The sequence below is a fragment of the Lactuca sativa genome, chromosome 6 (assembly GCF_002870075.4).
Source record: "Lactuca sativa cultivar Salinas chromosome 6, Lsat_Salinas_v11, whole genome shotgun sequence".
NCBI lineage: Eukaryota > Viridiplantae > Streptophyta > Magnoliopsida > Asterales > Asteraceae > Lactuca > Lactuca sativa.
In genome coordinates this window covers 195833672-195850408 of record NC_056628.2, presented here as the reverse complement: position 1 = coordinate 195850408, position 16737 = coordinate 195833672, and positions in this window count along the sequence as shown.

The window sequence follows — 16737 nt, the reverse complement described above, 5'->3', positions numbered from 1 at the left end:
ATATAGTCCTTGGCAAAGTGGTTCTTGTCGTGACAGTAATTGCAATCTTATCCAGAATCTCTTGCCAGCTTGCTTTCTTTCTTACCATCATCCTTTTGAGTGACGTTCTTCTGTTCTTCTTTCACATTCTCTGAGTTGTAGCCTCCTTGCCAGTTTCAGTTCTTATTGGTAGGGAATTTTCTTCTTACAAACTTCTTAGGATTGGAGACCATCATTGCATATTCTTCGCTTGTAAGATCACACTCAGAGAAATCTAAATCATCTTCTTGTTCCATCACATTCTTTCCTTTTGATATAAGGGCTAAAGAGACCATACCAGACACAACCTTCGCTTCTTTTGTTACTGTGCTTTCATGGGATTTTAGGATTCCCATCAGTTTTGCCAGCGAGTAAGACTTGAACTGTTCACGAGCCTTTACAGTTGAGACCACTACCATCCACTCAGGTCTTAGGCCATTCAAAAACATGACTTTCTATTCAATCTCCTTTCTTTCAATACCATGCTTCATCATCGTGTTGAGCAGATGATTGTAACGATCAAACGTCTGAAGAAGAGTCTCCTTAGGTTTTTGAGCAAAGGCACCGAACTCAGAGAGCAACAAGGTTTGTATTGAGTGTTCTAGATCTTCATCCGTTGAATATAGTTCTTTCAATCCTTCCCATATCTCTTTTGTAGTAGAGCATGAACTGACCAGACGGAAGGTGTTTGCTTGTAGGGCAAACCAGATCATCCTTAAAGCTTTGAGATTGCATATCAGCTTATCTTTTTCATCTTGTGGTATCTTTTCTACTTCCAATAAAAGCTGATTATATTCCTTTTGAGTCTTTACTGTCCTGTTTGTTCCAGAATGGATGAATGGACCGATCGTAATGGCTTCCCAGATGAGATAGCCATTATATTCAGATCCAATCATGTAATCTTCAAAGTGATGTGACCATACTTCATAGTCTTGAGTGTAGAGAATAAGAACCCTTGTAGTGGATCCAATGTTGTTTGAGATGGTAATAGGATTGGCTTGAGAGTCGTCATGTGACATGATGAGCTTGTTTTTCGGATTTGCTAGAATCAGACTTGTAATCTAAAGATTAGGGTTTTTATCAAACACTAGACCTAGTTGTCAACTTACAGTAGAGGATCTTTATATAGTTGATAAAAGCAGACACCCTAAAGAATTCTTCACACAGAAGAGATGCGTATGAGTAACACAGTCTCCTGCTCTAATACCAATTGTTTGAATAATATTCCTTAATGATCGATAGATTCAAGCAGAAAAACAATAAATGAAACAATAAAGAACACAAGAATGGTTTGAATGATGTTGAATGATTAAACTTTGACACCTCAGAACAGCTCGATTAAGAACTTCGACTGTAGAGATGCTTAGGGTTACAATGCAAAAGATAATCAATGACTCGCGTACTAAGGCATACATGCATGCACTATATATAATATGTAACCCTAATCTATAATCACGGTTAGACAGGCCCAATACTGGATATGCAAAAGAATAGCCCATGACGCAACACATAATACCCAACACACCTGAATATCCTCTAGTGGCACTACCGACGTCTCATCGGCTATACACTTCCTCAACTAGGATACGTGGAAGGTATCATGGATCTGACTCAATTCCTCGGGTAGCTCTAAATGGTATGCTACCTTGCCCACTCTGGTGATCAACCTGAAAGGACCAATGTATCGGGGCCCCAGTGTGCCCCTCTTCCTGAACCGGATCACCCCCTTCCAAGGAGATACCTTCAGGAGTACAAAGTCTCCAACCTGGAACTCGAGCTCGGATCGCCGCCTATCCGCATAACTCTTATAGAGGCTCTGGGATGTCAGTAACCTCTGTCTAACCTGTTGAATCTGCTCAGTCGTCTTAAGCACTATCTCAGTGCTACCCATCACTCGCTGCCTTACCTCTCTCCAATAGATGGGAGTTCGACACCTCCTCCCATATAAAAGCTCAAAGGGAGGCATACCAATACTCGAATGGTGGTTGTTGATATAAGAAAACTCAGCCAAAGGTAGGTATATATCCCAACTTCCACCGAAGTCCATAACACATGATCGAAGCATGTCCTCCAGCGTCTGAATCGTCCGCTCACTCTGTTCATCCGTCTGTGGGTGGTAAGCAGTACTGAAGTGCAATCTCCTACCCAACTCCTCATGGAATGTCTTCTAGAACCTGGAAGTGAAACGTACATCTCGGTCTAACACAATCGAGATCGGAACTCCATGCCGCGACACCACCTTTCTCACATATACCTCTGCCAGCCTCTCTGCAGAAGAGCTTTCACTAATGGCAAGGAAGTGAGCACTCTTCGTCAGCAAATCCACAATCACCCAAATTGCATCAACACCCCTCGTTGTCCTTTGCAATTTGGTGATGAAATCCATAGAAATATGTTCCCACTTCCACTGGGGAACCTCTAGTGGCTGCAACTTGTCATGCGGACACTGGTGCTCGGACTTAACCCGACGATAGGTCAAGCACCTCTCTACTAACCACGCAGCATCCTTCTTCATACAGGGCCACCAATAGTCTCTCTTCACGTCCAAATACATCTTAGTGGCCCCCGAGATGGATCGAGAATCTCAATTTGTGTGCCTCCTCCATCAGTATGCTACGTGCTCCGCCCGCATCAGACACCCAAACCCAACCTTGAAAGGTCATAAGCCCTCGATTATCAATAACAAACTTGGATATCTGCCCAATCACCTGCTCTCTCTTGTGGTTCTCTGGTCTCACAGCCTCTGCCTGGGCCTCTCGGATGGTATCCAATACCGGAGTCATCACCGTCATTCTCATACATATATCTCGAATCAGGGCACTCTCCGCCTTGCGGCTCAGAGCATCGGCTACTACGTTAGCCTTGCCCGGGTGGTACAGGATCTCGCAGTCATAATCCTTTACCACGTCCAACCATCTCCTATGGTACATGTTTAGGTTAGGCTGATCCATCAGATACTTCAAACTCTTGTGGTCCGTGTATATGGTACACCGAACCCCATACAAATAATGGCGCCATATCTTGAGGGCGAACACTACTGCCCCCAACTCTAGATCATGGGTGGGATACATCGTCTCATGAGGATTCAGCTGCCTCGATGCGTATGCTATCACGTGCCCTGTCTGCATAAGCACCGCACCCAACCCCGATATAGATGCGTCACAGTACCCCACAAAATCCTCCATTCCTTCCGGAAGGGAAAACATCGGGGCTTCACATAATCTATGGCGAAGCGTCTCAAACGAGGTCTGCTGCTCTGGACCCCAAGCAAAAGCCACGCCCTTCCGGGTCAATCTGGTGAGGGGAACGACAATCTTGGAGAAATCCGTGATAAATCTCCGATAATAGCCGGCCAACCCTAGAAAACTCCTAATTTCGGTGGGGGATCTCGACACCTCTTAGCTCATAAAAACCTCAATCTTGGCTGGATCGACCGATATCCCATTCTGATTGATGAGATGCCCTAAGAACTGGACCTCTCGTAACCAGAAATCATACTTGGAGAATTTGGCATAAAGCCTCTCCGATCTCAACACTCCGAGGATCTCCCGCAGATGCTCCTCATGTTGCTCTCTGGATCTCGAATACACTAGAATATCTTCAATGAACACAATCACCGATCGATCCAACATCCGCCTGCATACTCGGTTCATGAGATCCATGAACACTGCTGGTGCATTGGTGAGCCCAAGAGGCATCACCACGAACTCATAATGCCTATAACGAGTCCTAAACGCCGTCTTCTGGATATCCTCATCCCTCACTCTCATCTTGTGATATCTAGACCTCAAGTCTATCTTGGAGAACCAAGATGCTCCCTTCAACTGATCGAAAAAGATCATCGATCCGCGGCAGCGGATAACGGTTCTTGACCGTCAACTTGTTCAACTCCTGGTAATCGATGCACATCCGGTGTGAACAATCCTTTTTCTTGACAAAAAGGATTGGCACTCCCCACGGCGAGCTACTCGGTCGGATGAATCCCTTCCCCCACAGCTCCTGAAGCTGCGAGGATAACTCCCGCATCCCTAGTGGCACAAGGAGATAGGGTGCCTTAGCAATAGGCGCCGCACCCGGAACCAAATCGATGCAAAACTCCACCTGCCTCTGGGGAGGCACACCTGGCAACTCCTTGGGGAAACATCTGGAAACTCTTGCACTATTGGAACCTCACCGACAGAACTCGGCCTCTCTGCAATAACTCGCGTATCCATCACATAGGCTACAAACCCTCTACAACCCTGATGTAGACTCTGTCTCGCTCTGGCAGCTGAGCAAAATGCTTACCCATATCGGGTACTGTCTCCATATATACCGTCAGCACTCCCCCATTAGGGTCTTGTATCATCACCACCTAACGCTCGCAGTCTATAACAACTCTAAATCGGCTCAACCAATCCATGCCCACAATGACACAAATGTCCCCCATCGCAATCGGGACCAGATTTATCGGGAACTCAACACCGAAGATCCCGAGTACACATCCTGACATCCTCGAATCTCATTAGTAGCAAAAACCGCTTGCTCGTCAGCTATAGAAACTCGCATAGGTTGACTCAATGCCTCTCGTCGGGTACTGATGTGTTGACTAAATGCTAATGACAAGAATGATCGACTCGCACCCGAGTCAAAATACACCAAAGTAGTTACAAAATTCACAAGAAAAGTACCTAAACATATATAAGCACCATATATATAAACAAAAGAATAAGCAAAATATCACATACCAGCCACAACATCAGGTGTTGCGCGGACCTCCTCCGTGGTCAACTCGAAGGCTCTGCCATGAGCCTTCGACGCCTCGGCCTTCACGGGCTGACTCTCTGTAGCTCGAGTGGTAGAAGGCGCAGATCACTGCGTTGATCCCTGAATCAACTGCGGGCACTCGGCCTTCCTATGGCCAGTCTGGTTGCAATGAAAGCAAACCATGAACCCTTTGGGGCAATCCTTGGCTATATGCCCCTCCTTGCCACATTTGTAGCAAGCACCTGCTCGAAAAACTTCATCATGTCCCTTAACGCACTTCCCACAAGTACGGACCTTCTGGCCTCCAGATCTCGTATCGGCGAGCTTTGCCCGTTTGGCTATCGGCTGAGACTGCACCGGCCGCCTCTCCCTCCTCTGAGACTCGGCCACCTCCGTGGCCTGAGTCTCTAGCTCAATCTCCCTCTTCCGAGCATTTTTCTGGAGCTCGGAAAATGTTCGGTACGATGAGTTCACCACGAACTCCCGAATGTCCCTCCTCGGTATGCTCAAATATCGACTCATGCGTGCCTGCTCGGTAGACATGTGCTCAGGGCAAAACAACGCCCTCTCATGAAACATCCGCGTGATCACCATCACAGACTCCGTCCCCTGCTTGAGGGACAAGAACTCCTGGGCCAAACGTTCCCTCTCCACCAGGGGAACATACTCGTCTCTGAACATAGTGGTGAACCTCTCCCAGTCACCGCGGTAAGCTCTGCAAGAGTAAAATCTGCCGTCACAAACTTCCACCAGTCCTTCGCTCCCAAGCGAAGCTGGTTCAGCGCGAACCGTACTCTCAAATGTTCCGGACAGGAACAAGTGTGGAAACATCCCTCAGCATCAAAAATCCACCTCATCGCGGCTATCGGATCTTGTGTCCCATCAAACTCTGGTGGCTTCGTGTTGCTGAACTCTCGGTACAACAACGAGTCACCCCCCTGTGGTCTAGCAGTTGCAACAGCTACGGTGGCTGCAGAAGCAGCAGCCTTGGTCAGAGCAGCGTATCGCTCGTCAAATGTCTCAATCAACATGGTCTTGATAGACCCAAACATCTCTGGTATTCAGCCCGAATGGCTACTGCCACCTCCTCGTGAACCAGCCTACGGATCTCCTCATCACTAGTACCACTGGTACCACTGCCTCCTGGGTTGTGGCGCGTTCCCACCATGATGCCTCTGAAATACGACATAAAATAATCAGAGACTCGACCGAGATTGCTCACACTCGACCAAACGTTCCTACTTGTTCCTTGACACCCTAAGGATTCTTACTTGGGATGTTTACCGTTCCGGTACTTTTATTAGTACGGGCCCAATACTACCTTCCACATCGTATCCATATCCACACCAAGTCCTTCTCCTAGGATCCGAATTTGTCACACCCCTAAACCAGAATGGCGGAAACATTCGGGGGTGGATGACTTCACGTAGTATCACAACCACTGAATATTGTAAAGAAAGTAACACAACCATCACATATATAATGAAAAACGTATGTTGTTGCGTTATACATATTAGCAAAAGAATATTACATTAAGATGATAAATGTTCAATAATAAAACATCCTTAGTGTTTCCTTCTCCAAAAGCTGGTGGTTACCTGTATTACTGATTCCCTGAGAAATACAAGTGGTTTCGAAAAAGTGTCAACAATTAAGTTGGTGAGTTCATAAGTGTTTTGCATTGAAAAGTATGTCCTTTTTGATAGTAAATCGATGAACGAGGTTTTCATAAAATCCAATATTTTCTATAAATGATTTGAAAAGTTTCCCGTGTTGGAGTGCGTTAGTGTTTTTCGTACTTGAATAATCATAACGAAATTTGTATTAAAAATAAAATGGAAAACTGAAATGCATATATGAATCTCGTAAATCAAACTTGTTTTTATACTTTTATGTGAGTTTTATAACCATACTATTGACACTGATGGCCTGTAACAACATTCTTCAGGTGTTGTAGTGTTATGACATTTGTCACCCCAGACCTGCCGGTCTAACTGTAGCTAACAGTTTAGGTGCGGGATTGTCAATCCCGTATAGATCTATACACAAGTATCACGCTCTCTCTCCAAGAGATTATGGTATATAATACAGGACTTGAAATGCATACATACGAGTACGTTGAAGTTTAAAATGTCTCACATTACTTGGTATAAACAGATTTACGATAATAAAGACCTTACTTCTTTTGAAAGCATTTCATTTGTCGAGATGTATATATGTAAAATGTATGAATCACTTGAATACTAGACTCATTATAATTTCTCAAAAGTATGTTCCCATTTGGTAATAACAACTTGGTGATATAATAGCCCTTTAAACATAAAGTTATTTTTGTATCAAAACCCTATAAGAACGATATTATAAAAATGATACTTTGATTTGTAATGTACTTGTATTCCCCCCCCCCCCCCCCCTAAAACATGAAAAGAATTTAAAAGTAGGGGTATGAACTCACCCGTTAAGTTTGAAGAGAGAGGCTAGGGTTGAGCAGAACTTCGACCGCGGATGGTTGCGTCGTCGGGCTCTTCGGGGATCTCTGCAACGTAAATCTTTCGTCGGGGGCTCGAGTGTGGAAACCAAGGTCGTCGGGACAGCTTCTTGTGCTTGGAAGGGTGTGAGAGTATCTAGAGATTTGTGAATGTGTGCTTAAACTCGCAGCTGATGCCATCTATTTATAGTGCTGGAAGAGTGAGTACGCGGGGCGTAATTTTGGAGTACGCTGGGCGTACTCACGTACGCGGCGCGTACGTTGTTACGCTGGGCGTAATATGGCGTCATGGCTTACGACTCCTGGCTAGCTAAACGTAGCTTGGGCGGGCCGATGGGACTCGACTCTGGGTCTAGTACGCGGGGCGTACTCCCAGAGAACGCGGGGCGTAACCCGGCCTGTCCTCTTCTAAATTCCGTAACTTTCGCGTACGAGCTCCGTTTTTCGTGTTCTTTATATCCACGCATAGGTGAGATTATGCTCTACAACTTTCATTTAGACTCCGTCGGCTAGTTTTGACTTAAATTTTAATGATATATTTTTAATAGGCTGGGCCTTCTAAAGTTCGTTAAAAATTCATAGGTTCTTTATTCGACGTCAGTTTTCATTTGTCTTTTTATTGTTTTATTACCACTGAGGAGATCTTCAACTTCCGTTTAGGTGGCGATAGCTAAGTAACACTCGATCTTCAATCCGAGTTTTTAGCCCTCTACTACTGTTACGAAACTTTGAAATTCCATAACTTCTTCATATGAGGTCCAGTTTGGGCGATCTTTTTATGTACGCTCACCTTTCAACGAGATCTACGACTTTTGTTTAGATACTTAAGGCTAAAATGCATTTTATTGAGATTTTACTTTTTACGTCAAATAATGTTTTAACGTCGTGTCGTAAATATACGAGTGGTTATAATTTCTTCAATATAACCCGGTTTTGAGCGTTCTTTATGTTTTTGGAAACCTTAGCATGATATCTAATATTTGATGCATCCCAACTTAGATACTTGAACACTTTATTTTCGAGGTTAATTGCGTTGTTTTTAGCTTTCGAGTTTTTACAATGCTTTTGGAAAATATAGGGTTGTCACATCATCCCCCTGTTAAGGGAATTTCATCCCGAAATTTAATCTAAGATAGTTTACAGTTTTAGGAAAGAGATGCGGGTACTTTTGTTTCATCTGATCTTCGCGTTCCCAGGTGTATTCAGGTCCTCGCGTAGCGTTCCAGCGGACCTTTACAATGGGTATGCGGCTTTGTTTAGTCCTTTTGATTTCCCGATCCATGATCTCTACTGGTTCCTCCACAAACTGGAGGTTTTCATTTATTGCAATTTCGTCTAGAGGGACGACAAGGGTCTCGTCGGATAAGCACTTCTTTAGATTTGATACGTGAAAGGTAGGGTGTACGTTGTGGAGCTCCTGAGGTAGTCTAAGTTTGTAAGCCACTGGACCGATCCTGGCAAGGATCTCGAATGGTCCGATGTATCTAGGGTTCAGTTTTCCACGTTTTCCGAAGCGTATTAAACCTTTCCAAGGTGAGACTTTGAGTAGGACATGGTCTCCAACTTGAAATTCCAAGGGTTTGCGTCTCTTATCTGCGTAACTCTTTTGTCTATCCCTTGATGCTTTTAGACGTTCTCGGATTTGAAAAATCTTCTCCGTAGTCTCCCTTATGATTTCTGGCCCAGTGAGCGTGTTGTCAGTTGCTTTCCCTTTTGCTAGTTGTGTGTCCCCCACTTCGGCCCAGCACAAAGGTGACCTGCATTTGCGGCCATAGAGGGCTTCGAACGGGGCAGCTTTGATACTGGTGTGGTAGCTATTGTTGTACGAGAACTTGACCAATGGTAGATGTGTGTCCCATGCTTTTCCAAAATCGATTACGCAAGCTCTCAGCATGTCTTCTAGGGTTTGTATAGTTCTCTCGCTCTGGTCGTCGGTTTGTGGGTGATAAGCGGTACTCATGTCTAGTCTTGTCCCCAAAGCTTTTTGTAGCGACTGCCAGAACCTTGAGGTGAATCTACTATCTCGGTCCGAGATAATGGATATGGGCACACCATGCAGTCGTACAATTTCTCTGAGGTATGTCCTTGTTAACTTCTCCAATTTATCCGTCTCTTTGATCGGTAGGAAATGCGCTGACTTAGTTAACCTGTCGACAATTACCCAAATGGTGTCGAGTCCGCTTGTTGTTTTGGGTAATTTTGTTATGAAATCCATGGTTATCCGCTCCCACTTCCATTCAGGTATTTCTGGTTGTTGTAATAAACCCGAAGGCTTCTGGTATTCCACCTTGACTTTGGCACATGTCAGGCATTTGCTCACGTAGGTAGCAATATCGGCTTTCATGTTCGGCCACCAGTACAACTTCTTGAGATCGAGATACATCTTATCGGAGCCGGGATCTATGGAGTATGGTGTTTTATGGGCTTCGTCCATGACGATTTCTCTGAACCCACCAAACTTCGGTGTCCATATTCGATCCATGAAATAACGAACTCCGTCGCTCTTGGCTTCAAGGTTCTTATCCATTCCTCTTAGGGCTTCTCCTGTCACGTTTTCGGATTTCAAGGCTTCTATTTGGGCTTCCTTGATTTGCGTGGACAGGTGTGAATGGATCGTCATAGTTAGGGACTTCACTCGGCGATCTGAGTACTCCTTCCGAATGAGTGCATCAGCCACTACATTAGCCTTTCCAGGGTGGTATCGAATTTCGCACTCGTAATCACTTAGTAGTTCTACCCATCGTCTCTGTCTCATGTTGAGTTCCTTCTGATTGAGGATATGTTGGAGGCTTTTATGATCGGTGAAGATGGTACATTTTGTGCCGTAGAGATAGTGTCTCCATATCTTCAGAGCGAAGACGACTACTCCTAGCTCAAGATCGTGCATTGTGTAGTTTACTTTGTGCGTCTTTAGTTGCCTTGAGGCGTAGGCGATGACCTTCCCTCTTTGCATTAAGACACACCCAAGTCCTTGGTTTGATGCATCACAATAGACCACGAAGTCCTCCGTTCCCTCTGGCAAGGTTAGGATGGGCGCACTACATAAGGCTCGCTTTAGTGTCTGAAATGCACTGTCTTGTTTTTCTCCCCAGTCGAAGGTCACATTTTTCTGGGTTAGGGTGGTAAGTGGCTTGGCAATCTTTGAAAAGTTCGGTAGGAATCTTCGGTAATACCCGGCGAGTCCCAAAAATTGCCGGATTTCTGTAGGGGTTCTTGGAGTAGTCCAACTATCTATTGCCTTTATCTTGGAGGGGTCCACGTGTATTCCTTCTTTGCTTACAACATGTCCTAGGAAATCCACTTCCCGAATCCAAAATTCACATTTGGAAAATATTGCGTAAAGTTTCTCTGCCCTTAATGTTTCCAGTACTTGGCGGAGGTGTTTGCTATGTTCTTCCTGGCTTCTTGAATAAATGAGTATATCATCTATGAACACGATCACGAACTTCTCCAGGAAGGGACGACATACTCGGTTCATCAAGTCCATGAACACTGCTGGAGCATTCGTCAATCCGAAGGGCATTACCGCAAATTCGTAGTGACCATAACGTGTTCGGAAAGCCGTTTTGGGGATGTCTCCTTCCAGTACTCGCAGTTGGTGATAACCAGACCTTAGATCGATCTTCGAGAAGTAGCTTGCTCCCTGCAGTTGGTCGAATAGATCGTCTATGCGCGGTAAGGGATATCGGTTCTTGATCGTGAGTTTGTTTAGTTCCCGATAATCGATGCACATGCAAAAGGATCCGTCCTTCTTTTTCACGAATAGGACTGGTGCTCCCCATGGTGAGAAGCTCGGTCTGATGAATCCCTTGCTCAGCAGCTCGTTTAATTGACTGGATAGTTCCTGCATCTCGGCTGGGGCTAGACGGTAAGGTGACTTTGCTACAGGGGTAGCTCCGGGGATTAGGTCGATTCTGAACTCGACTTGACGTTCCGGTGGGATTCCTGGAAGATCTTCTGGGAAGATGTCTGGGAAATTGCAGACTTCCGGAATGTCTTTAATGTTTTTCGATTCTTGTTTCTTGTCTACTACGTGGGCTAGAAAGGCATGATATTCCTTACGAAGATATTTTTGTGCTTTAATACAGGAAATGATTTGTAAACTTGAACTAGGTTTGTCACCATAAATGACAAGAGTTTCGCTGTTTGGCAGATTTAGGCGAACAGCCCTTTCGTGACAAAGTATATCGGCATGGTGAAGGCTCAACCAGTCCATACCGATGATTACATCAAAACTTCTTATGGAAATGGGCATAAGATCGACTCGAAACAAACGCTCGTTTAAATTTAGTGTGCACCCTATGTACAAATCGTTTGCGTGTTCTGTTTTACCGTTTGCCATTTCTACAGTGAATATTTTATTGAGTGGTTGGGGTCTTTGATTAAGTAGGTGTTTGAATTTATGACTCACAAAACTTCTCTCCGCACCGCAGTCAAAAAGTATGCATGCATAAGTGTTGTTGAGTAGGAACGTACCCGTAACCACCGCCGGGTCTGCTATTGCTTCATTCTGTCCTACTGCCAACACTCTCCCCACACCGCCAATATTCCTTTCCTTGGGACAATCCCTCCTGAAGTGTCCAGTCTCTCCGCACCCATAACACGCCCGGCTTACTCCAGTGCCAGAAACTTGAGTGATTGGTCGTGCCGGTGCTTTACAGAAACGGGCTGTGTGCCCTTTCCTGTCACAGTTCTTGCAGTGCATCTCGCGACAAATACCATGGTGATGGTAGTTGCACTTGCTGCACTTGGGCAGATTCCCCGCATATGGTTTTGTTGGTGCAGAGGTAGCAGGAGTTGTGGTGGGGGTAGTAGCAGCATGAACCGCAACCATTTGCTTCTTTGAAGGTTCTTGCAAAGTTTGCCCCTTCCTTTTTGTCACACCCCAAAACCACGAACGGCGGAAACGTTCAGGGGTGTAGGACGTCATGTACAGTATCACAACAGTGTAATATAATAAACAAGCAACAACATCATCCATTGCATTATAAGTAAAGTTTTAATACATGTGTGTTCTTTCATTGTGGTAAGACACCAAAAATATACAATCAAAAATAAAAGACGAGACTTGACTGCTCCGTCTTCTCAAAACCTGTCCTTCGTACCTGTCTAGTGGCGACCTGGGAACACAAGTTATTTTGAAAGAGAGTATCAGCTTTAAAGCTGGTGAGTTCATAAGTATATAAGTGTCATTGCTTTATTTGTGGAAAATCTGTTATGAAAGCCATGTAAACCTTTAAATGAAAATGTTGTGTTAAGTATGAAATCCCTAGAAAAACCCTTATTTTCTATAAGTATGAATTGTAGTCTTCTACCAAGACTCGAATGTTTTGTATAATTGAAGTGTAAAATGAATGTTTTTCCTTTCTATTGACTAGTACCAAGTACTTGGTCTAACTCCTCGTTTATGTGAAAGATATCACAAAATAAAGTAAACCGGAAACATATAATCATGTAAGTGTTAGCCGGAGGTACTGGTGCTAACAAGACGAATGTAAATGTTGACCCGAGGTACTGGGGCTACCATATTACATATAACCTAATGGACATCCGAAGATTGTCCAATTCTTCCTCTGTAGCAGCAGCAGGTGGAAGGAATGGTTAGTCCCTGTAAAGGTACTCCTAGTATAAGTAATAACCGTAGGCATCCGTAGATGTTCATTACCCACTGTTGCTAACAGATGGGTTCCGGAATGGTTAGTCCCGTACATATATCCCGAGGTACTGTGGGATAGAGGCCCATCTAGGTATCCCGAGGTACTATGGGATAGGGTACTGTCTTAAATATTCTGAGGTACTGTGGAATAAATAGGAAGATTTACACAGAAGGTACTGATAAATCATCCTCGCAATTCGAGATACAAGTAATCCTGTTAATGTACACAGATAAGTGTATCTATGGAAAGGTACTCATGTAATGCGTTCATGTAATCGTGTTTATGTATCATGTAAGTATATGTAAAGGTACTCATGTGTCAGGTAAACATCTGTAAGTACTCATGTATCAGGCAATGTGCTAGTATAGACTCATGAATGAACTGACTCTTGTTTGATATCTTCTGACTATCCCTATGATAGCTAACTGGAAAGTATGTTGTTGTTCAAGTAGGTTTATGCAAGGTATCTAGGAGCTTTGAACAATAATTTAAAGTGACTTGAAGTCATTATACATTTCAAAACTAATACTTCTGTTGTCCAAGTATTTTCAGATAGAAAACCATTTCGCGACTCCTTTTGAAATATGTGAAATCTACTGAGTGAAAACACAGCTAATAAATACATGAAACTGATTTAATAACTTATTGTTTTCTACTTGTATTCCCCCCCACAAAAGCATTTAAAATCCTTTAAAACATTGATTACGGGGTATGAACTCACCTGTAGTTGGTGATTGGAATGAACTGAACGGTATCGGATTGCTAGGTGTCGAGCGAGGACTTGTGCACACACTACGATCCTAATGAACATATAATCACACATATATGCACTCAATTAGACACAAAAGACTAATTGATAATGTTTAAGACATCTTAGACATAGATAACACTTTATGTAAGTGTTTTAAGCCGTAAGGACTTCATCTAAGCTATTGTGGGATAGGGTACTTGAGTTTAGGGTTTCCAAAGGACCCCATATGAGAGTTTACTCTCCATAAACCATCACACATGGAGTTTACGGTTGTAAACTCTTGATTTTACGGCCGTAAACTCCTAAACATGTGTGTTTGGTGTGTTTTGAAGTCCAATATGCTTTCTAGAATTATTCTAACCTAGTGGCTATGTTCTTGGAAGGGTTTAAGGCCTATAAGTACTCCAAATAGGAGTTTACGGCCTAAAGGACATTTCCCCTTGGAGTTTATGGCCGTAAACTCCCTTGGGGTGATTCCTTGGTTGCTTTCAAGCCTCTTGTACTAGTGGGATGTGTTCTAGACTTTTAATCCTAGCATATGAAGGCATTAGGCACCACTTAGTGCCCTTTATAGGAGTTTAAGGCCCAAGAACCATGTCTTGGCCATAAACTCACTTGTTTAAGTGATTTTGGTGTGGTTTGGTCCTTCCATTTAGTGGGTACAATTTCTTGTAAAGGGCTAGGGCCTTTAGTGTCATGAAAACACCCTTTGTGACCATTTACATGGAGTTTACGGCCTAGGAGAGTTCTGGGCCGTAAACTCACTTTCATTTGAGTCATTTGATGTGTTTAAGACCTTAAGCTACTTGGGGAAATAACCTAGATGCAAGCCTTAAAGTCCTTAAGTCCAAAAACCACCATTTAGGCCTTTGAAATGGAGTTTACGGCCTAAGAGAGTTCTGGGCCATAAACTCCCAATCTTGGGTGGTTTTGGGTGTGATTTCATGTCCCTAATGTGTTTACCTAATGTCCTAAGGCCTTATTCTAGCATCAATGTCGGTTTTGGCTTTGTTTCGGGAGTTTACCGCCCAAGAACACCTTGGGGAGTAAACTCCTAGATCTCATGTTTTAGCCCACTAAATCATGTTATATGCATCTAATATGTAATCTAACACTACTAGAAAGAGTTACTCACAATCTGAGATAAAAACCCGAAGATCTGTCAGAGAGAAAATGGCTTTTCTCTAGCTGGAATTGTGAATAATGAATTAAATAAATTCAGAAAACTATTTATAGTCCTGAACTATTTTGACAGAAAATACTTTTATTCTTGAACTTGGGCTGTAACTTTATGAAACTTGAAATGTTCAAATTTCACAAACCCAGGAGCATCCACTCTCCTGATATCTCCTAAAGTGTAAACCCTAAGGTACACTAACTTGTTCGGAAAAGTCTGAAAATCACTGAAATTGGACTGACTTCTATTGAATAGATATTGTTCGTACAAATGGAAATTTCGGATTGTCACACTTTTGTTCCAAAATTTCTTGTTGTTGTTGTTGTTGGCATTGATTTCATTGTTGCTGTTCCCTTTGGTTGGTTCAGCCATAATCGCCGCGACTCCTTGACAGACACCATGATCAACAAGAGATTGCGCTAGTTCCTTGGCGCTGGCGAAAGTCAAGGGTTTGGAGGCTAATACACTTCCTCGAAGTTGGGGTGATAGTCCCCAGATGTATCTCTCGACCTTTTGGCTCTCCAGGGTTAACATTCCTGGGCAAAGTGTTATTAAGTCACTGAACCTGTTGGTGTAACCTGCTATATCCGAACCTACCATCGAGAGGTTCCATAGTTCCTGTTCAAGCTTCTGAATCTCGCCTCTTGGGCAGTATTCTCGAAGTAGCATTCTTTTCAGGTTTTCCCAACCCATGGAGTTTGCCACCACCAGGGTTAGTGTCTGGACGTGGCCGTTCCACCATGTCAGGGTGCGTTCAGAGAAAGTAAAAGCGGCAAACTTTACTTTGCTTTCTTCAGGACATGCACAGATTTCGAATACAGCTTCCGTTTTCTCTATCCATTGAGATAGAGCCAATACTCCCCCAGTCCCGTAAAAGGGAATAGGTTTTCCGTTGGTGAAGTCTTTGTAAGTGCATACCCCTGAACGGCTTTGACCTTGGCCATTTGTAAAACTGTTTGTTCCTCCCCCCGATCCGTTGTTGCTCATTTGTGACATTGCTGCAGTTACAGCAGCGGTTACAGAAGTCTGGAACATAACGGTGTCCATAATTAGAGGAGGTGGTGGAGGTGGTGTTGAAGTTGAGTTTCTGCGTGTTGATCTACGAGGAGGCATGTTCTGGTAGAAAAAGAAAATACGAATGAATACTATGAGTTTCTAATGTTTTGACAATCGTGCGTTTAGTTGTATCTTGTAATTTGTTTTGACTTTAGTTTATGGTTTCAAGGTAGGAATAGAAATTTAAAACTCGTAATTTTTGAGAGGTATAAAATAAGAAATACTTCATATTCATACATATAGGTCACACCTGAAGTGTGTTACATTACATGTTTTGTTAGGAAAATTTGACCCTCCTAGGGGTCTCCGAAGACACAAAAGGGAAATAAGGAAAAACTTTTATCCGAAATCCTAATTTATAACAAAATTGTTGGGGCTCGAATAAGTCCTACTTGCGGCGTTTGGAGCTAGATTCGGCATCCGACCGTTTGACTCCCATTAGTCGCCTCTCGAGATCTGCTTGTTGTTCCTTCATTTCTCTTATTTCTTCCAGAACCGTTATCATTTGGTTCTGAAGTGTTCCCGTGTAGATTTGGGTATTCTCATGTAGTCCTTCCAAACGGCGGATGTCAGCAGCGTTACCTTGGGTAGCAGCATTGACCTCGCGAACTCTGGCTGCTTGCCTGTCCGTCTCGTAGTTCTAGGTAGCTATAGCGTTCACAATAACAGGAAGTGCTCGATCAGCTGAGCTTCCCCCACTGACATTGTAAAAATCTCGGCACATGCCGAAAGGAGGGCGTACACCTTGTTGGCGGCTCCAGTAGTAGAGGTGACTTCCCCACATGGGAATGGGTCCTGGTTGATATGGTCTGATTACGGGAGGATGAGGGATGGGAGGGTCGTA